This window comes from Chiloscyllium plagiosum, chromosome 4, assembly GCF_004010195.1.
Source record: "Chiloscyllium plagiosum isolate BGI_BamShark_2017 chromosome 4, ASM401019v2, whole genome shotgun sequence".
In the NCBI taxonomy this organism is placed as follows: Eukaryota; Metazoa; Chordata; class Chondrichthyes; order Orectolobiformes; family Hemiscylliidae; genus Chiloscyllium; species Chiloscyllium plagiosum.
In genome coordinates this window covers 106,737,789-106,760,947 of record NC_057713.1, presented here as the reverse complement: position 1 = coordinate 106,760,947, position 23,159 = coordinate 106,737,789, and the positions used below count along the sequence as shown (strand labels likewise).

Here is a 23,159-nt window from a genome sequence, read left to right as displayed (position 1 = left end):
AGCAGGAGAATCGACGTTTCGATCTTAGCCTGCTTGGCACACTTTCCTCATTCCTGAAGAAGGGCTCATGCCCGAAACGTCGATTCTCCTGCTCCTTGGATGCTGCCTGACCTGCTGCGCTTTTCCAGCAACACATTTTCAGCTCTGATCTCCAGCATCTGCAGTCCTCACTTTCTCCTAGAATGCATTGAATAGTCTAACCTTTCCTGAAAACAGGATATATAGTTTGGGGGCATTGATTATTGAAGTAGCTTCAGTACAAGTATGGAGAGATTGCCCAAGATCAGTAGGTAACATACGACTGGAATGCATTTCTCCCCTTCAACAAAACGTTAAATTAAAATTAAGTTTACCTCGAGAGTTTGATTTTTGCTGCATTTTCCCTTTAAACATCTGTCAATCTTTATTTGCTGATTCTCATTTTAATTGGTTTAGTTTAATCTCAGTTCTCAAAAGATTTTAAAAAGAAATGCTGACGGGATGTTGTTGGCCAGGAAGGAAGTGGATGTTTGTAATATTCCAGTTTGGAAATAAGCGTATTTTTAACTAAAGATTGCGTTCTGTTTCCTACTTCACCACTGGCTTCAGTATGAATCAGTATAAAATTTTCTCAATTTGGAACTGTTTCTTTAGATTGATAAACTGCACATACCACTCTACTACCAAAAGAAAGGTCAGGTGAAAATTAAGTATTTGTGGATAGTTTAGCTTAAAATCTGTTTTCAATAAATTCCTGCAGTCAATAAATAGGGAGAAGAAGACTATACACCTTGAAACTTTCCGGCTTAACAGAGAAAGCCAGGAAGGATTAGGAACTGGTGGGTCAAGCCTGAAGAACATGACTGAATTTGATGAAGTAGTAACTAAGAAGCGGACAGGAGAGTGTCTATGGATTTAACTTGCACAGACTTCCAGAAGATGTTTGATTAGATTCCTTCTAAAACTGTCAGGTAAAATTGAAGCTTACAGAGTTGAATGCAATCGGTTGAGTTGTCAAGATCAAGGGAAATAAAGATGACCTAAGACAGAATCTGCTGGGGTCTCTCAACTGTGCATCATTTTAATTAATTATTTCAATGATAGGATAGCAAGTCACATACCTATGCTTGCCGATATCACAAAGATATGCAATAATGTAAACGGTAAGGATGGAAGGGTAACTTTATAGATATTCTCATTTGTATTAGGAACATACAAATAGGTGTAGGCCATTCAACTCTTTGTGACTGCTCTGCCATTTATTCCAATCATGGCTGATCAAATGCTTCAATACCTTTCACCCACACTATCTCCATAACCCCTTACTCCATTGATAACATTGTGATATTGATAAGTTAAGTAAGTGGGCAAAATGTTGGTAAATGGAGTACAATGTGGGAAAATATGAAGTTGTTCATTTTGGAAGGGAGAACAAAAAACGTGTTATTTCAAGGAAGTAAAAAACAGCAGAAAGCTATGACACAAAGGGACCAGTGGTTACCTGCACATGAAACACAGAAAAACTAACACACAGGCATAGCAGGTAATCTGGAAGACTAATGGAATGTTGTCCCTTATTTCAAGGAAGTTACAGTATAAGAGGAGGGAAGTCTTACTGCAAACGTACAAGGTGTTGGTGAGACCACATCTAGAGTACTGTGAGGTTCCCTAATTTAAGAAAAAGTATTACTTAATTGAAGACAGTTCAAAGAAAGTACACTGGGATGATCCCTAGTATGAGGGGATTGTCTTATGTGCAAAGGTTACACATTGGAATTTAAAAGAATGAAATGATGTAATTGAAACATACAAGTTTCTTGAGGGGCTTTAAAGGATAAATGCTGAGTGGATATTTCCCCTCATGGGATTGTCTAGGACCAGAGGGAATTGTTTCAGAATCAAGGAGTGCCAGTTTAAGACTGAGATGAGGAGGAAATTCTTTTCTGAGACAGTTGAGAATCTTTGGAACTGCTTGCCATAGAGAGCTGTGGGGGCAAAGTCCTTGTATATACTTGATCAGTCGGGGAGTCAAGGGTTATAGGAAAAAGACAACAATGTGAACAGAAGGATCAGCCATGATCCTATTGAATAGTGGAGTACGCTTCAAGGACCGAATGGTTTATTCCTGCTCCTACTTTTTATGGTTTGTGGTCCTAATCAGAAATTCACCAACCTCTACTTTAAACATACTCAAAGACTAAGCTTCCATAGCCCTCTGTGATAGAATTTAAAACATTTCCAAAACATTTGCCTTCATCTGGATCCTAAAATGTAAATTCACTTAAATTTAAATTGCGCCTTCAGTTCTCCACTCCCCAGCCAAGGCAAAAAAAAACTTGCCTGCACATACCCTGTCTATCCCTTAGGTATTTTGTAGGTTTCAATGAGTTCATGTCTCATTCTTTGAAACTAGAGACCCAGTTTGCCCAATCTCTCTTCACAAGACAGTCCCGCCATCCTGGGAACAAGTCTGGTAAATCTTTATCCCACTTATTCTATTCTGTGAACTTATTAATAACTTTCAAGCATTGCTGGTATTGTTAGATTGTATCTGAAAACTGAATATTTCTGTCTGTGGTTAAAACTTAGATTTCACTGTATGTTTCACCACTTGACGCAGTCTGGTACAGTTTGGATGAGCTACTCTGTTAAAATTGCTTAAATGAGCACCAGAATAGAAAACAAACTTCATCAAAACTCTTTATTTTAATTGGCTATTATGTACAAAATGCTGAATAAAAATGGAACTCATAAAATGTTTTTGTTTGAATTAGTACTTGTGACATTTAATCAGATGTTATTACGCAGTTGATATAGAGTCATATTTACAGAGATATACAACACGTAAACAGACCCTTCAGTCCAACTCGTCCATGCCGACCAGATATCCCAACCCATTCTAGTCCCACCCGCCAGCACCCAGCCCATATTCCCTTTAAACCCTTCCATCCAGATGCCTTTTAAATGTCGCAATTGTACCAGTCCCCACCACTTCCTCTGGCAGCTCATTCCATACATGCACCATCCTCTGCTTGAAAATGTTGCCCCTTAGGTCCCTTTTATATCTTTTCTCTCTCACCCTAAACCTATACTCTCTAGTTCTGGACCCCCCAATCCCAGGGAAAAGACCTTATCTATTTACCCTAACCATGCAACTCATGGTTTTATAAACCTCTATGAGGTCACCCCTCAGCCTCCAACCCTCCAGGGAAAACAGCCCTAGCCTATTCAACCTCTCCCTATAGCTCCGACCCTGGCAACATCCTTATAAATCTTTCCTGAACCCTTTCAACATCCTTCTGATAGGAAGGAGACCAGCATTGCATGCAATATTCCAACAGCGGCCTAACCAATGTCCTGTACAGCCGCAACATGATTTCCCAACCCCTGTACTCAATACTCTGACCTAATAAAGGAAAGCATACCAAATCCCTTCTTCACTATCCTATTTACCTGTGACTCTACTTTCAAGGAACTATGAACTTGTACTCCAAGACACATGACGTTACTGGGAATATTACTGAAAGTCTGTGTGTTTTTTCTTAACTACTTGAGTTGCTACCTTGCATTCTGCAGCTGTTTGCTACATTGAGCAGAATTTTATTGAACAGACCTGATCACACCAGGATTTGTGGCAATGGGCAGGAACCTGTTTCTTTCAGCAGTGGACTTTGCGTTGTTTAATTCAGCCATGTCATCAACATCCAGCTCTGTGTTTCTTGAACAACCACAGCTTAAATATGATGGCAATCCACACCCGTCAATAAAAGGCTGTCTATTAAACAGGGCCCTGGCAGGTTACAGAAGGACACCATCCAAGAATGGAAGGAGGCCTGCCTACTTAGTTTTCTGACACTTCCCTGGAAGTGGTAATGGCTCAAAGGCACATGCTGTTTCCTGAGGACATGAAGTCAAGGGCAGCCATACGCACTAAAAGGCATTGATGGTAGTTTTGGAGGCTGTTAACAACAAGAATGCATAGTGTCGTAAAAAAAGCTCAAAGATTTCATTAGGTTAGAAATGGTGAGTGACATATCACTCTTAGGTGCCAACCACAACTGTCTGACTTCACCAGGATTCTCCTGTATTACACTCACCAGAGCACCACACTGTGCAGCTCATTCCTTTCTGTCCAGGCACTTCCTCAAATCTCCATCTGAGCAGCTACCAATGACACTCAATATAGTGCCATCCCATTCCAATTACTCTCAGTCATCCTCCATAAATGTTGCCACTCACTTATCTGTGCACATTGTACTTTTCACTCTCATTGCTTTCTGCTTTTTCTCATTGCCAGATAAGAAAGTGCACAATTCCAAGGTAGAGTACTGAAAGTGGCCCTGGAGCCACAGCTACACCAATTATGGCAGAATGCCTTAAAAATCAGTAGGATAGCAGTCATTTGTTGTAGATGAAGAAGAGATGGGGTCTCCCACCAACCTTGGTGAACGAGATAAATATGTCTGACAAATTAATTTAAGTCCTTTGAAGATATAATATCATAAGGCCATAAAAAATAGGACAGGAATAGGCTGTTTAGCCCCTCTTGCCTGCCCCACCATCCAATAGGATCGTGACTGATCCAACATTACTCACGTCCACTTTCCTGTATTTTCCTCTTAACCCTTGATTCCCCTATATGATTCAATAAGATCACCTCTTGTTCTTTTAAACTCCAGTGAGTAGAGTCTCAACTGGTTTAGAATTTGCTCATAAAACAAGCCCTCCATATCACGGATCTCCTTAGTCAGATGTGGTCTCAACAGGTGTAAGGTACACCTTAGGAAAGAAGAATCAGTAGATGCATTTGGATTCAATAAGCGACCACATAAAAAAGTTACTGTGCAATTATTTGTGTCTCATATTAACATGAATAGAGAGGATTGGCTAATTAACAGGAAACAGCGTCAGGATAAATAGGTCATCTTCATGTTGGCAGACTAGAACTAGTGAGGTGCCACAGTGGTCCTTCTTTGGACCTCAAATATTTTTTATGTATATATTAATGGCTTTGATGAATGGAGTGAGTATAGTGCAGTTAAATTTGCTACCAGTATAAAATCTGGTGAGCAAATGGCTGTGAGGAGGACACATGGTCTGGAAAGAGATATAGATAGATTAAGTGAATGGGCTGGAGATGGAGTATTGTGTGGGAAAAAGTGTGAGGTCATACACTTTTGTACAATGAATAGAAAAACAAAATATTGTTGAAGTGCATATAAACTCATTATTATAGTAAAGGAAATATAGACTTTTAGCATGCAGTCACTGTAATTAATTAGGAAGTGAAACTGACTGTTGACTTTTGTTGGGGGTTAAATACCAAAGTAAGGGATGTGCTGCTATAGCTGTTGCAAGAACATTGGTGAGACAACTCTTGGGTAGTGCATTTAATTTCAGTTTTCTTGTAGAAAGAGAACATCCTTGCATTGAAGGCAGTTTAGAGAAGGTTCATTCTTGATTAAGCAAGCTGATTCTTGGGTTGAGGGCATTGTCTTGCAAGGGTGAATTGAGCAGTTTGGGCCAATGCTCATTACAGTATAGAAGAATGAGGGGTGATCATTTTGAAATGTAAGATTCAGATGGGGAGTGTTAGAATAGATGTTTCTTCTCTTGAGGGAATCTAGCATGAGGAAAGCAATGTCAGAAGAAGAGATTGGTGACTTAAAATGGAATTGAAGTGGAATGTCTTCTCAGACTATTGTGGATCTTTGGAATTCTTTACCACAAATAACAGCAGAACAAAGTGATTAAATATATTCAAGACTGATATAGACAGATTATTGAACTATAGGGAAGTCAAGGATAATTGTATCCTGCAGAAAAGAAATGGAGTTGAGGTCAAGTCCACATCCTCCGTGATCTTATAGAGTGGTGAAATAGACTTGAGAGACCAGATAGCCTATTCCCACTCCTGTGTTTTATGTTGTTATATTATGCTGCCATTTGGCACATAGTATTCACTGGTTGTAAATTGTTGTTATCACTGACAGAAATATCAAGAAATGCAAAATGTACATTTTGAACTTATTCCTATTAATCAATATCCTTGTTTCCCACAGGTTCTTGAAGGGCTATAGAGAAACATAAAAGGAAGGAACCAAGTAGTACTCCAAGGAGGGTGAATGACTGAATGAAGCACCCTCCACCATCGCAGATGTACACCTTGGTGGGTATTACAGTAGAGATAGGTAGGCTGTCACATGGAGAGATGCAAGTCATGCGAGCAGGAACAAGTGCAAGAGATGGAGACAGCATTGGAGAGTTTCTGTCAGTGGGTGAAACCTATTCAGCTCAACTGGACCCGGACATTCAGGAGCAACAAAGTTTGTGCTTCTTTCTGCATTTCCAGAGGAAGTGTGTACCATTGGTGAGAGATTGAAGTGGTCCATCTCTGTATGCCATGATGTCCCAGCCATTTGCACTAAATTGCACGCACACGGAAAGAGTGGCCTCCTGATTGATGACTCAGATGTAGCAGGCATGTGAACATAGACAATGGCCAACACACTTTACACAGGATGGAAGCAAACATTGCCTTGATCAAATTTGGTCCTGTGCTGTCCGGTCTTTAGCTAGTAGGCAGCAAGGCCATAAGAAGTATAAAGGGATCAGGGCAATGGGGACTCAACTCCATGCTTTCCCACTTCTGATCCTTTCCCCACTGTCTCAGATAGGGTCCGACATGATACCTCATATACTTATGACCAACTGTGGCCCAGGATGCAGGTGGGGCAATCTTTGGCAAGGTCCTCATGGGCTCCCCATCTAAAGGATACATGATGTGTATGTTTAATTTAATGAAGAAAAAAAATTATTTGAACTCTTTATTCTGCTACCATGGGCATCTTTTCTGTCAGAGGAAGGGACCTAACAGCCTGTTTCTCCATCTCCAAAATCACAGACACTGCACCATGGAGAAATTATAGAAATAGATGAGAAAGAATTATTAGTCATGCGTAAGAGAAGTCATGGCATTTTTAAAATGCTGATTTTAACAAATCAAGCATTTTGTTTGAGCTCTTCATCCATTTGGAGTTTAATTTGTTGCCTTCTGTACTTTAAATGATTAGTAGACTTCAGGTGTATGACATATCAGACTAGAATTCTACCGCTATGTCTGAAACTTATGGTTGGGTTTTTGACTATGGGAACGATTTATGTTGGTGAGAATAGCCACAGAGATGATGAATGCATTGCTACATAACTGCATACACTCAGATTAGCAGGCATGTGCCAGCATAATGCTGTTCCAGACATCTCTTGGAGCCAAATGAGTAGCTGCTGGCCCTCTGTGCAAATTTTTTTATCCTCTCCTTTCCTCTTCCCTTCTCCTCCTCAGAAGAAGAAACTGAATAATTGGGGTGTACAAAGTTAAAAATCACACAACACCAGGTTATAGTCCAACAGGTTTAATTGGAAGCACACTAGCTTTTGGAGCGACACTCCTTCATCAGGTGATTGTGATGAAGGAGCAGTTGCTGCTTCACCTGATGAAGGAGCATCGCTCCAAAAGCTAGTGTGCTTCCAATTAAACCTGTTGGACTATAACCTGGTGTTGTGTGATTTTTAACTTTGTACACCCCAGTCCAACACCGGCATCTCCGAATCCTGAATGATTGGGGCCTCCTCTTTCTGTAGCTTCATTCCTGTCTGCAGTACAATATTGCACAAGTTACAGGAGATCACAACCTTTCTGGAGACACTTACCAATGCATAGCGGAAGCCACCTGTACGTTTTCATCAATTCAGTGGCTTGTTCAAAGGTGGTCTTTGGAGGTGCTCTTTAACTGATCATTAGCATTAATGATAGCGTTCTTCACAGGAGTCAGCAGTTCCTCAGGGTGGTCTTTTTCTCTGAGGAGCCTCTTGTTCTCATTGTGTTGAGATGTGTCTGGTGTAGAATGAAAAGCGCACATTTGCTCACAGTATATCTTACACAGGCATGCATCATGACCTTCCAGTAGTTACATACAAGCTGAACACTTACAAAGCAGAATCCCTTCTGATTGATAAACTGGCTGATCTGAAGACCCCTTCGTGGCCACCTGTGTCCAACCAATGACACACTATTCTCTTGGGAATACAGACACTTGAGCAAACCTGAGAGCCATCTGTCTCTGTCTGGCCTCATCAGTGTCAACGTGAATGTAAGTGTCTGCCTGGAAAACATCGCATCAGTCACCTGAGAGATACACTTGTGAGAGACAAGTTGTGGAATCTTAAAAATGCTGTCGAGCACAATGTAACTGCTGCTAAGGGAGCTGCTGCTGTTACTGCTGCTCTCACTTTTGCTGTTGGTGTTCTATTGCTGGCTGTTCCCCACTAGGCTCTTGTGGGCTGTTCCCCACCAGGCTATCGCTGATGTTCCCCACCAGGCTTTTGATGCATAAATAGCTCCGAAACTGCAGTGAAGGCTGGCAGCAGGGAATTTTAGATTGAATGAGTAAAGGCAAAGGTTAGTAACATGGCTTCTAAAAATTGAATGTCACAGGTAAACAGTGAAATATGCTCTTGGAGCAAGTGCTGTGAGCACAAGGGGAAAACTAGCAGGTATACAATATCGTTATTTAAAATTTATGAGGGTATCAGTTTTATTGATCAATGACTCTGCACAGTCCTCTCACTTTTACCCTTCACAAAATACAAGAAGGCCATGCCAGCTGTTAAAACCACAATTAAGGGTTAAAAACTGAAATTAACTGGTCCTTTAAATATTTGAATGACTGACTCAGCAACTCCATAGGGGTTTCCCGCTTACTTCCAAAGACAGCAAACTGTGATGCTGGAGATCTGAAAATAGCAACTGCAGGAGAAACCCAACAGGACTGTCAGCACCTGTGGAAAAAAAAGTTTATGTTTCGAGTCCACTGATGCATCTTCAGAACTAGAGCTGTGCTTCCCTTGTGGGATTTCCATAGGTTTAGGAGGGCAACACTCCAGTAGCCATGTTGGTGTCATTATTTTCATCTGGTTGATCGGTTCTTCTCAGTTTTTGTTAATCAGGAAAGATACCACAGGAATCATGTCACTGCCAGAACATACTGAACATTATGACTTGATATAACTGGAGGTGCTTTTCAATTTGCCCCAGTAACAGTCTTCAGGATTATTGTGCTCTGCTGTGCCCTTCACAAGATTGGTGCTGACTGACCTGCCACGGAACCCTCTGACAGTCTCGTTCACTCATGCTTCACTTGAAAAGTAAGCTCGCAGCATTGTAAACTTTTCATCAAGCACCTTTGTGTAATTTCACCCCTCTCCAGCTCCTGGCCCTCAATGCCAAAACTTCTGCCTTTTCTCACTGGAAGAACCATCACATTAACAGCCTTTTCTTCTCATCAAAGTGGCACATTCCATTCACCAGCCAGAGTTTAATAGGGGATCCAATAAAGTCTAGACCATGACAAGTAGTAGTTCGCTTCAATTCACTACATTCAAATAAAGGCCATCAATAGATTACTTACAATATGGTAAGCATGCTGGCCAATCTCATTGCACCCAAGATCTTTTCTTCATACACTTTCTAGTGCTTCCATATGCTACTATCTATGTGGCTTCAGTAGAACTAGAGGTAGGCTCATCATTCTACTGCTCTGACATACAAGATGCTCATGAGACCATCCTTTGGGTTTTGGAGCAGATGAGGGCCTTGCCAGAGGTGACCCCATTTGAAGCTCTGGAGGGGCAGGTTCTGTCACAGAGCAGGATGGCATACGTGCATGGCTTTTTCTCAGGGGAAAGAATGTGAACCGGAAATAAAACACCTTGAGAAGCCCATTCTCCATCCTCCTTTCCAGTGCCCATTTGCATTTCCCCCTTAAATCCAGAGGAGATGAGCACTTCGCTGTAGGCCAGTAAGCATTCAGTTACCAAGGCTAGATATTGAGCAGTGCTGTACAAACTATCAGTCAGACTGTGCAAGGGATTGGTGCTGTTCAGCAAGTACTCAGTGACATCTGATTCTCCATGAGGCTGGTCAGTCTTTCAGTGGAGGTGGTCATCAGTGCAAATGTATGGGATGTCATAGCATGAGGGCTGGGCCTGGGGCTGGACCCAAGCGCTTGCACTTTCTGTTCATGGATGTGTACAGGTTCTGGAAATCCACATTTCCACTGCTGATCCACAAGTACTCTTTTAGTTTATAAACCTGAGTTCATCCTGTAGCCAGCTGTGCAGATCCTGAAATATATTTGACTATCCATAGGGAAGTCTCCACTCTGTCCCTGTCTCCAGGACCTGTTGCTCCTCATGTATAATGTGGTTTTCAACATGTGCCACCCTATCCATCTTAAGTACTGGACTTATCGGTGTGTTTGTATCTGCATCAGTGAAGGGTGCTCAGGGAGCATGTGGAAGTGCATTCTCACAGTGCATTTCAAACTCTGAGAACTCCTTGGGCTCCTTCCTCTTCTCTGTTGGCACAATCAATGCACCTGTAGGAGATTAAAGTCATGGGTGTGTATTGCGCCTGAGGGATATAGGGTTCCAAATTAGCATACAGCAGACCATGTCATTCAATATGGAGGTTACTTCAATTCAACGTAAGCAGCGGTGTTATATCCAAGGCCAGGATTTCATGGAGTGGAGGGGAGCATCCAGGGAGAAAGTGGTGATGGGGCAAGGGTGCTATAAATGGGGTGAGCTGATGGTGGGTGATATGCCCATCACCCCCTTGCTATCTCTGGCATTCTATCAATAGCAGGGAAGGTGACGGTAGAACTGCCACATGAGAGTCTGCCAGATACCGTTGTGAAGATAAATTTCATGTGTTTTTCAATGTTCTGAATTGGAATGTTATTTATCTTGCTTAAAATAGGTTTTTTTTCAATTACTGGACACATTTTAAAATTTGAACAGTAAATTAGTAGTCTGTTCCATATTATTTCTGGAGGCCCTCACTCCCTCTTTTTTCCTGTTTGTCCTTAGCTCCTATTACCCTTTCCCTCTGCCTTCACTTCCCCAAGACTTCTCTCTTCATTTCGTTTTCTCCCAATCACTAATTTTATCTCTCCAACTACCCCATCTCTTTTCCTGCCTTTCTTATTGCCATACAAAACTCTCCTCGTATTCTTTTCTATCCCTCTGTTTTGTTTTCCACACATTTCACTCTATCTTCTGTTGACCTTCTCACCTCTCTCATTCCTCTCAAATTTAGATGGTGAGCTTAAATGCAGCCACATTATCAATGCGCACAAAATGCTAATTTGACCTGTCTGAAGAGTTGTTCATTTCCTTGGACCTACCACCCATTTTGCAAAAGGCCCATCAATGGAATGTAGAATTAAGCAGTGTAGAAAGCAAATGGCTGATCTAGCAAAGTCCATTTTCTAATGGGCAAGTTTGGTTAACATGTTCAGTTAGTCTATTTTCTGATGATATTGTGGTACCAGATCACGAAGAGCTGTTCTTTTCAGGCCAGCAGTATATTTCTGAGGACAGTGTGTCAAAACTAGCAATCTTGGGGTCAGATATGTGCTTCATTCTCGACCTTGCCTGCTCACAGAGAGAAAACAAATCTGAGCCTTACTTAATCAGTGACACATGAAGTCAAATAAGGAAGTTTATTTCTAATAAAAAGAGCAAGTGATGACATAATGTAATAGAAATAATGTGTGAAAGAGAAGTAATAAAGTAACTAAGGCTGACTTTGAGAAACAAGGATTCTAGGAAGGGGAAAAGCTGACCATGATTTACCAGGGAAGTTATGGATAGGGTCAACTTGAAAGAAAAATACCTACAATGTGGCAAAGATTAATGGTAAGCCAGGAAATTGGGGAAGTTCCAAAAATGAACTAAAGAATAATATCAAGGGAGAAGATAAACTTTCAGGATAAACTTGCAAGTAATATCAAGATGGACAGCAAGTGCTTCTTTAAATAAATAAAAAGGAAGGAAGAGGCCAAAGCTAAAAATAGGTCTCTTAGAGAACGAGGCCTTGGAAATTAAAATAGGGAAGCAGGAAATGGATGAGGAATTGAATCAAAGTATTTCATTAGTTTTCATAATAGAAGACATTAGTAGCTTTTCCAAATTACTAACTAATCAAGGGGCAAATGGAGGAGAGAAAATGAATATAATAATTATCATTACAAAAAGTACTATGGAAAATTATCGGGCTAAAGACTGATAAGTCCCTTGGACCTGATGGGATGCATCCTAGGATATTAGGAAGAAATAGCTCCAAGGATAATGGATGCACTGGTGTTAATCTTTCAAGAATCTTTAATTCTGGAAAACTGCCAATGTAATTATAAGCCAGTTAGTTTAACATCTGCTATTAGGGAAAATGTTAGAGTCTATTATAAAGGATTTATTCGCAGATCATTTAGAAATACATAATATGTTCAAACAAAATCAAACATGGTTTCATGAAGTGGAGCCCTTAGAATTCCTTAGAATTCATTGAAAAGATAAAAAGCAGGATAAAGGAGAAGCAATAGATGTGATATATTTGGATATTCAAAAGAGTTTTATCAGATGCCATACATTAGGGTACTTAGTAACAGTCCATGGTGTTTCAGGAAATGTTGTTATATATTTACATTGTTAGAGGATTGTCTAACTAGTAAAAGACAGAAAGTTTAGATAAATAGGGCATTTTCAGGCTGGTAACCTATAACTTGTAAAGTGCCACGTGGATCAATGTTGTAGCCACGATTATTTACAATATTTGCATATTAAAGACCTGGATGAGGAAAGAGAATATATAATGGCCAAGTTTGTGGATGGCACAAAAATCGATGGGAAGTCAAGTAGTGAGGATGACACAAAACGAGTTATGTACTGATTAAGGGAGTGAGCAAAAACTTGGCAGATGAAATATATTGTGGAAAAAAATTGAACTTTGGCAGGGAGAATAAAGAAACTGAATATTATAATTGAGAATGACTACAGAAAGCTACAGTGCAGGATGATTGAGAGTCCTTGAGCTTAACTCAAAAAACATTAGCATTCAGGTAATAGGGAAGGCAAATTAATTGTTTGCCTTTATTTTGAAGGGAGTGCAGTATAAAAATAGGAAGGTCTTTATAAAACTATACACGGCACTAGTCAAACCACAGCTGGAATATTGTGAACAGGTTTAGTACCTTTATCAAAGGAAAGATAACCTCGCACTGGAAGAAAAACCCAGAGAAGCTTCATGAGGTTGATCCCGGATATGGAGAGATTAATGTGAGGATAGATTGAATAGGTTGAGCCTGTGTTCATTGACGTTTAGAAGAATGAGAGGTGACCTTCTTGAAATGTATAGGATTCTTCAGGGAACTTGCAGGATAGATGAAAGAAGGCTGTTTATCCTTGTGACCAGACAGCATAATCTCAGAGTAAGTGATCATTCATTTGAAACAGAGATGAGGAGAAATTTCCTTTCTCAGAGGATAATGAATTGGTGGAATTCTTTACTGCAGAAGGCTTTAGAAGTTATACCATATATTTATGGTATATTCATGGCTGAGATAGACAGATGTATAATCAAGAGGGATTTACAAAAGCAGAATTGAAGATAATCAGATCAGTCATGATCTGAATGAACATGGGAGCAGGCGATGGGCTAAATGGCCTATTTCTCTCCTACAAATTATGGTCTTATTAAGGTCTGTGCTGGATTCAATATATGGAGGTATGCTGTTTGATTTAGCAGACAACTACAGCTTTCTGTGTGCATGGAAATGTGAACTAACTGCAATTTCAAGGAATTGATTTGCTGTTTGGGTGGGATGGGTAGGTTCAAGAGTCACTTTGGATAGAAGAACAACTTGTACACAGAGCAGCAACAAGCAGAATTATTCCAGTATTCTCTTTTGCTATTAATGTATTAAGTAATTAGAATTGTTACACAGCAACTCACAAAACGTCTGGTCCGGAGGATTACTCTGGTTTTAAGGTAGTTGAATTTGAAACACTGGACCTGTAATACCTATGCACAATGACAACTTTAATCTTCCAAATTAATTCTGAGAAAAATAAAAAAAATCTTGTATTATATTTATTAAGATAAAATGAGATCATTTAATTTATTCCATGCATTATTAAACATATTGATTATCATAAATAAAACATTGATTTGAGGTTCTCCAACAGTTTATGCATCTGGTTTATATTAGTGATTGCACCAAGATAGATAACCATATAATTAGTATAAAGCTTTGATCTTCTGATTTGGTGTCTTGTATGTCTTAAGACAGTGGGCAGAATGTTTTCTTTTGGGACTGTGAGGGTGGTTTGAAAAGTAGAAGAAAAGGCAGTCTTTCTCATAAGATTGCATTCTTCTCAGCTCATTACGTATTTACCCACAGCCTCCCACCATCCCCCCGCCCCCCCCTCCCCCCGCCGTGGGTAAAACACAAAATCTCATTCTGCCCCTACTTCAAGGCACGACCTTCTGGATGCAAATTTAAGTGGTACTTGGACAACATTCCACTCTCTGCAACCTAAGAACATCACTCTACTCATCACCCCCGCCACCCCTGCAGATATCAGACACCAGTTAAAAAAAAGTGCCATGGTTTAGTAACACTTCACTAGTTCTATTGAAATGAGGGTAAGTGCTTATCCTGAGGAATGGCAACAAGAGGTCATACCAACGGATGAAGGTTAACACCTGGACAGAAGTGGATGCAGAGGTCACCGCTCATTGACATCTCCAAATAACCTCGCTCTGTGCCACAAGAAGATACCTGATTTGCTGCACTCTGTTAGGGTAGGTACTACAGTCTACTCTATGCTTCATGGCCCTGTGAGTGTGAGTTAGCATTGTAAAGTTGACGATTCACTGGATTATCAAACATAAGATTGAGAGCTGGGCATCTCCATTAGGAGGATTCTGGTAATCCAAGATAGAGGAGAGGAAACATTTCTGGCTGTAACAGCTGCTCCTTTTTTTAGGTATTTCAGGTGTTGGAGGTGATTTCCTCAAATTCCAGGAGCAGCAATTACTGTTTTATATGCTGTTGCGTTGTTTTGGAACTTTGGAGAAAAATAAAGTCAAAATCCGTGAATTTAAACAGGAGGTCCTCAAGGGTAGTAATATCTAGATTATTCCCGGTGCTACGAGCTAGTGAGGGCAGGAATAGGAAGATAGAGCAGATGAATGCATGGCTGAGGAGCTGGTGAACGGGAGAAGGATTGGATGCTGTTTTGGGGTAGAAGTGACCTGTATGAGAAGCACAGATTGCTACTAAATTTGAAGGGGACTAGTATACTGGCAGGGAGATTTGCCCGAGCTGCTCGGGAGGATTTAAACTATATTGGGGGGGGGAGCGGTGGGACCCAGGGAGATAGTGAAGAAAGGTTTCAATCTGAGACGGGTACAGTTGAGAACAAAGGCAAGTCAAAGAGTCAGGGTAGGCGAGGACAAAGCAGAGAGCAAGGTAGGACTGATTAATTTATCTGCATTTATTTCAATGCAAGAGGCCTAACAGGGAAAGCAGATGATCTCAGGGCGTGGTTAGGAACATGGGACTGGGATATCATACAGAAACGTGGCTCAAGGATGGGCAGGACCAGGAGCTTAATATTCCAGGATACAAATGCTACAGGAAGGATAGAAAGGGAGGCAAGAGAGGAGGAGGAGTGGCATTTTTGATAAGGGATAGCATTACAACTGTGCTGAGGGAGGATATTCCTGGAAATACATCCAGGGAGGCTATTTGGGTGGAATTGAGAAATAAGAAAGGGATGATCACCTTATTGGGATTGTATTATAGACCCTCTAATAGTCAGAAGAAAATTGAGAAACAAATTTGTAAGGAGATCTCAACTATCTGTAAGAATAATACAGTGATTAAGTCGGGGATTTTAACTTTCCAAACATAGGCTGAGACTGCCATAGTGTTACGGGTTTAGATGGAGAGGAATTTGTTAAGTGTGTACAAGACAATTTTCTGATTCAGTATGTGGGTGTACCTACTAGAGAAGCTGCAAAATTTGACTTACTGTTGGGGAATAAGGCAGGGCAGGTGACTGAGGTGTCAGGGAGCACTTTGGGGCCAGCGACCATTGTTCGATCAGTTTCAAAATAGTGATGGAAAAGGATAGACCAGATTTAAAAGTTGAAGTTCTAAATTGGAGGAAGGCCAAGTTCTAAATTGGAGGAAGGCCAATTTTGACATTATTAGGCAAGAACTTTCAAAAGCTGATTGGGGACAGAAGTTCACAGGTAAAGGGACGGCTGGAAAATAAGAAACCTTCAGAAATGAGATAACGAGAGTCCAGAGAAAGTATATTCCTGTTAAGGTGAAAGGAAAGGTTGGTAGATATAGGGAATGCTGGATGACTAAAGAAATTGTGATTTTGGTTAAGAAAAAGAAGGAAGCATATGTCAGGTATAGACAGGATAGATCGAGTGAATCCTTAGAAGAGTATAAAGGGAGTAGGAGTATACTTAAGAGAGAAATCAGGAGGGGAAAAAGAGGACATGAAACAGCTTTGGCAAATAGAGTTAAGGAGAATCCAAAGGGTTTTTACAAATACATAAAGGACAAAAAGGTAACTAGGGAGAGAATAGGGCCCCTCAAAGATCAGCAAGGCAGCCTTTGTGTGGAGCCGCAGGAGATGGGGGAGATACTAAATGAGTGTTTTGCATTGGTGTTTACTGCGGAAATGGACATGGAAGATATAGACTGTAGGGAAATAGATGGTGACATCTTGCAAAATGTCCAGATTACAGAGGAGGAAGTGCTAGATGTCTTGAAACGCATAAAAGTGGATAAATCCCTGGGACCTGATCAGGTGTACCCTAGAATTCTGTGGGAAACTAGAGAAGTGATTGCTGGGCCTCTTACTGAGATATTTGTATCAATAGTCACAGGTGAAGTGCCGGAGGACTGGAGGTTGGCTAACGTGGTGCCACTGTTTAAGAAAGCTGGTAAGGACAAGCCAGGGAACTATAGACCAGTGAGCCTGACATTGGTGGTGGGCAAGTTGTTGGAGGGAATCCTAAGGGACAGGATGTACATGTATTTGGAAGGGCAAGAACTGATCAAGGATAGTCATCATGGCTTTATGCGTGGGAAATCATGTCTCACAAACTTGACTGAATTTTTTGAAGAAGTAACAAAGAGGATTTATCAGGACAGATTGGTAGACATGACATATGGACTTCAGTAAGGCATTCGACAAGGTTCCCCATGAGAGACTGGTGAGCAAGGTTAGATCTCATGGAATTCAGGGACAACCAGCCATTTGAATATAGAACTGGCTCAAAGATAGAAGATAGAGGGTGGTGGTGGAGGGTTGTTTTTCAGACTGGAGGCCTGTGACCAGCGTAGTACCACAAAGATCGGTAGTGAGTCCACTACTTTTCATCATTTATATGAATGATTTGGATGTGAGCATAAGAGGTACAGTTAGTAAGTTTGCAGATGAAACCAAAATTGGAGATGTAGTGCACAGCGAAGAAGATTACCTCAGATTACAATGGGATCAGATGGGCCAATGGGCTGAGAACTGGCAGATGGAGTTTAATTTAGATAAATGCGAGGTGCTGCATTTTGGGAAAACAAACCTTAGCAGGGACTTATACACTTAATGATAAGGCCCTCAGGAGTGCTACTGAACAAAGAGACCTTGGAGTGCTGGTTCATAGCTCCTTGAAAGTGGAGTCACACGTTGATAGAATACTGAAGAAGGCGTTTGGTATGCTTTCTTTTATTGGTCAGAGTATTGAGTACAGGAGTTGGGAGGTCATGCTGTGGCTATACAGGACATTGGTTCAGCCACTGTTGGAATATTGCATACAATTCTGGTCTCCTTCCTATAGGAAGGATGTTGTGAAACTTGAAAGGGTTCAGAAAAAATTTACAAGGATGTTGCCAAGGTTGGAGGATTTGAGCTACAGTGAGAGGTTGAACAGGCTAGGGCTGTTTTCCCTGGAGCGTCGGAGGCTGAGGGGTGATCTTATAGAGGTTTATAAAATCATGAGGGACATGGTTAGGATAAATAGACAAAGTCTTTTCCCAAGGATGGGGGAGTTCAGAACCAGAGAGCATAAGTTTAGGGTGAGAGGGGCAAGTTATAAAAGAGACCTAAGGGGCAATTTTTTCACACAGAGGGTGGTACGTGTATGGAATGAGCTGCCAGCGGATGTGGTGGAGGTGGTACAATTGCAACATTTAAAAGGCATCGGGATGGGTTTATGAATGGGAAGGGTTTGGTGGGATATGGGCCCGGTGCTGGCAGGTGGGACTAGATTGCGTTGGGATATCTGGTCGGCATGGGCAGGTTGGACCGAAGAGTGTGTTTCTGTGTTGTACATCTCTATGACTCTAAATGTCCCATCAGCAATCCATTGCTGTCATTTCATTGCACCTACTGATGCTGCACTACTTAGCCACCACAGTTCTATTCACTCTAATACATCTATCAGAGTTCACACAAAAAGCATAACAGAAGTTTCAACAATAAGCAGCTCACACACCACCAGGCGATTGACCTTAGGACACAACTTCCCATTCTTACACTCATTCTCTTGAAGGGGCAGGTCTTGAACTGGCAGGGGAACAAGGGGATTGTGCCTATGCTACCAGAGATCAGATATATACACTCATCCAGTGAGAAAACTTCCAATGTGCTACGTCCACCTGCACATCAAGTCTTTAGAAAAACCTGGGTAAGGAGGGCTGGCTCACAACACTAACAAATCTTTGTTTCTGTATGCAGTCTCTGGATCCCACTCCCAAACTAGGACCGAAGAAAGAAAATCTCAATCTTGGCTCTATGTCGACATCATGTAGCACATCCTCTGATGAGGAGCACTGGAAAACTTTAGAGGATGCATTATCAAGGTTGTCCTCTCCACCCTCCACCCTAATATGGCACAAAGGCATTCACTTTGCTGGGTAGTCCATCTGTGGCAGATTCATTGCCACACTCTGGTGAGCACAGCACTGGGCTGGCAGTTACAGGAAGAAGAACCAAGGTCTCTGTCATTCGGAGGAATGCTACGGAACAGGTGTCTGTTGAGTCCAGTATAGATGAGGAGCTTCTGAATCTGGCTATTAATAAGCTGAAGGAGATGCAAACTGGACTGAAGGGCAGGGGAGCCTCCTGAATTGCTCTAAAATGCTGTGGCTTTTCCATTGCCTGCATTGCTGCTGCCATGGAGAGCCAGGTCCAGCTAAATAGTCGATATTTGCTGTACATCCACTGGAACATTCACACCATCGGTCAAGCCATTCATTCACTGCGTTATGCATTTATTCATTGGCCACGTGAAAGGAGGCCAGCGAACCTTAATCTTCCTCTGGTTGCTCCATTTCTTGAAGTGGTAAATGAGCTTCCATTACACCGTGAGAGGGAAGGGGAGTGTCAGCCAAGCACCCAGGAATTGTCATCTTATGATAACCCCAGAGATGCCATGCTACATCACTTCCCTTCTCCCAGGGTCTCAAATTCTTCCAACAGGTCAGGCACAGGTCCATCTGCACGACTGTAGGAGACCCCAGTAGCTGGAACACTCTCTGCCCCTGAGCACCAAGATATGCCAGTCAAAGTCATCTGATCCAAGGCTAAAAAGCAATCCGCATGCGTCTTCAAACTCAGCTGCAACTGGTGAGGTGGCATCCATGTATAACAATAGGAATAGAAAGATGAAAGAATATTGAAGCCACTTTGCCTGCTAGGCTGTCAACTTGCTATCCAGCATTACGGTTGACACAAATACAAGACTTTGTACGACAATCTTGTGGACTCTTTAACTCTGTGTTAAGGTTTCTGACAATTTATGTTCTCCCTGTAGACTAACTTGAGGATCACCTAAGGTGCTTACGTGAGCATTAAGGCAGCAATCCAAGCAGCATTGAACCTCTCATTCACTGCTCATTCCTCCAGTTGGAATGTAACCTCTGGTTTGACAAGCCACCTGAAAGATCTTGAGAATTAACTTGGCATGAGGAAACTGAATTTTTGCCTCCTCTCCAGTTCCCACTGACCCAGCTAGAAGTTTCCATCTGATAACTTGAATATCTCTGTCATATCTTTGCTCAGCCTTGTACGGTCAAAGGAGACTAACCATAATGTCTCCAGTCTATCTTTATAATTGATATCCCTCATCCTTGGAAGCATTGTAATAAATCTTTTCTGTACCTTTTCCATTGGACTTCACACCATTTTGATTGCCTGGTGCCATAATTACTGTCTTAGAATTCTTTCCTTTACTTCACTCATTTAGTAACTACCAGCTGGTTGAAACAAGAACTGGTAGTCATGTGGCTATAAAGTGAAGTAATATTTTATTTGGCAGGTACTTCTATGTAGTTAACTTAAATCATGTCTCTAGTGATTAAATGCAGTGCATTTTTAGGAACTTAACAGATATCATCAAGTATTTTGGATTCAAATGAACAATATAATTTTATTGTTCAGTCCGGAATTAAATATTTAATTTTAAAAGGTTTTTGGAAAATTGTATTTGGCAAAAATATGCTTTTTGGTGCACCCTATTAACATTTTTCTATATAGAATTGTCTCACAACATCTAACAAAATGCTTAAATTATGCAGTCATTGAATCATTGAATATTAATTGTAGACTGGTTACAACAAAGAAGGATACCATTTACATCCTTGAATCCATGGTACTACTCTACAAGAGTATCCCAACTTGTTGCATTCCCTCACCTTTTGCCCCGAGCCCTGAAAACTTTCTTCCGTTCAAGTATTTATCTGATTCCCATTTGAAAGCCACAAGTGAAAGTCTCTGCATCACCCTTTCAGGCAGTTTATTCCAGACAATAATTGTTCATTGTCTTAATCCTTTGTTACTCATGTCTCAGAGCCAGAGAGCCACAGAGATATACAGCACAGAAACAGACCCTTTGGTTCAACCCGTCCATGCCGACCAGACATCCCAACCCAATCTAATCCCACCTGCCAGCACCCGGCCCATATCCCTCCAAACCCTTCCTATTCATATACACATCCAAATGCCTCTTAAATGTTGCAATTGTACCAGCCTCCACCACATCCTCTGGCAGCTCATTCCATACACGTACACCCTCTGCATGAAAAAATTGCCCCTTAGGTCTCTTCTATATCTTTCCTCTCTCACCCTAAACCTATGCCCTCCAGTTCTGGACTCCCTGACCCCAGGGAAAAGACTTTGTCTATTTATCCTATCCATGCCCCTCATAATTTTGTAAACCTCTATAAGGTCACCCCTCAGCCTCCGACGCTCCAGGGAAAACAGCCCCAGCCTGTTCAGCCTCTCTCTATAGCTCAAATCCTTCAACCTTGGCAACATCCTTGTAAATCTTTTCTGAACCCTTTCAAGTTTCACAACATCTTTCCAATAGGAAGGAGACCAGAATTGCACGCAATATTCCAACAGTGGCCGAACCAATGTCCTGTACAGCAGCAACATGACCTCCTCTGCTCAATACTCTGACCAATAAAGGAAAGCATACCAAATGCCTTCTTCACTATCCTATCTACCTGCAACTCCACTTTCAAGGAGCTATGAACCTGCACTCCAAGGTCTCTTTGTTCAATAATGCTCCCTAGGACCTTACCATTAAGTGTATAAGTCCTGCTAAGATTTGCTTTCCCAAAATGCAGCACTTTGCATTTATCTGAATTAAACACCATCTGGTCCTGTTGTAATCTGACGTAACCCTCTTCGTTGTCCACTACACCTCCAATGTTGGTGTCATCTGCAAACTTACTAACTGTACCTCTTATGCTCGCATCCAAATCATTTATGTAAATGACAAAAAGTAGAGGACCCAGTACTGGTCCTTGTGGCACTCCACTGGTCACAGGCCTCCAGTCTGAAAAACAACCCTCCACCACCACCCTCTGTCTTCTACCTTTGAGCCAATTCTGTATCCAAATGGCTAGTCCTCCCTGTATTCCATGAGATCTAACCTTGCTAATCAGTCTCCCATGGGGAACCTTGTCGATCGCCTTACTGAAGTCCATATAGATCACATCTACTGCTCTGCCCTCATCAATCTTCTTTGTTACTTCTTCAAAAAACGCAATCAAGTTTGTGAGACATGATTTCCCACGCACAAAGCCATGTTGACTATCCCTAATCAGTCCTTGCCTTTCCAAATACATGTACATCCTGTCCCTCAGAATTCCCTCCAACAACTTGCCCACCGCTGAGGTCAGATTCACCGGTCTATAGTTCCCTGACTTGTCTTTACTGCCCCTTTCAGAAACAGACCCTTCGGTCCAACCCGTCCATGCCAACCAGATATCCCAACCCAATCTAGCTCCCACCTGCCAGCACCTGGCCCATATCCCTCCAAACCGTTCCTATTCATATACCCATCCAAATGCCTCTTAAATGTTGCAATTGTACCACCTCCACCACATCCTCTGTCTGGCAGCTCATTCCATACATGTACCATCCTCAACATGAAAAAGTTGCCCCTTAGGTCTTTTTTATATCTTTCCCCACTCACCCTAAACCTATGCCCGACTCCCCGACCCCAGGGAAAAGACTTTGTCTATTTATCATATCCATGCCCCTCATAATTTTGTAAACCTCTATAAGGTCTCCCTTCAGTCTCCGATGCTCCAGGGAAAACGACCCCAGCCTGTTCAGCCTCTCCCTGTAGCTCAGATCCTCCAACCCTGGCAACATCCTTGTCAATCTTTTCTGAACCCTTTCAAGTTTAACAACATCTTTCCAATAGGAAGGAGACCAGAAGTGCACGCAATATTCCAACAGTGGCCTAACCAATGTCCTGTACAGCTGCAAGATGACCTCCCAACTCCTGTACTCAATATTCTGATCAATTGGGAGCCATTGGGAAGTAGTGACCATAATACAATAAGCTTCAATCTGCAATTTGAGAGGGAGAGGGTACAGTCGGAAGTGACAGTACTTCTGTTGAATAAAGGGAACTATGGAGCAATGAGGGAGGAGCTGGCCAAAGTTCAATGGTGCAATACCTTAGCAGGGATGACCATGGAGGAACAATGGCGGATATTTCTGTGTATAATGCAGAAGTTGCAGGACCAGTTCATTCCTAAAAGGAAGAAAGATCCCAGGAGGAGGCCGTGGCTGACAAGGGAAGTAAAGAAACATATAAAGTTAAAAGAGAAAAAGTATAACCTAGCTAAGATAAGTGGGAAAACGGAGGACTGGGAAGCTTTTAAAGAGCAACAGAGGATTACTAAGAAGGAAATACGCAGAGGAAAAATGAGGTACAAAGGTAAACTGGCCAA

General features: G+C 41.6%; 1 protein-coding gene across 15 annotated transcripts in view; it reads left to right on the top strand.

The window, feature by feature from the left end:
- The window catches only part of LOC122549297 (cAMP-regulated phosphoprotein 21-like), a 361,656-nt gene that overhangs the window by 186,970 nt on the left and 151,527 nt on the right, over window positions 1-23,159 (top strand). For 14 of the 15 annotated variants that reach the window (XM_043688843.1, XM_043688844.1, XM_043688846.1 and 11 more), the window contains one exon: window positions 6,042-6,148. The exons of the other annotated variant lie outside the window; for it this stretch is intronic. The gene's annotated coding sequence lies outside the window, so the exon portion shown is untranslated. The remainder of the gene's footprint in view (window positions 1-6,041; window positions 6,149-23,159) is intronic. 15 annotated transcript variants of the gene reach the window in all.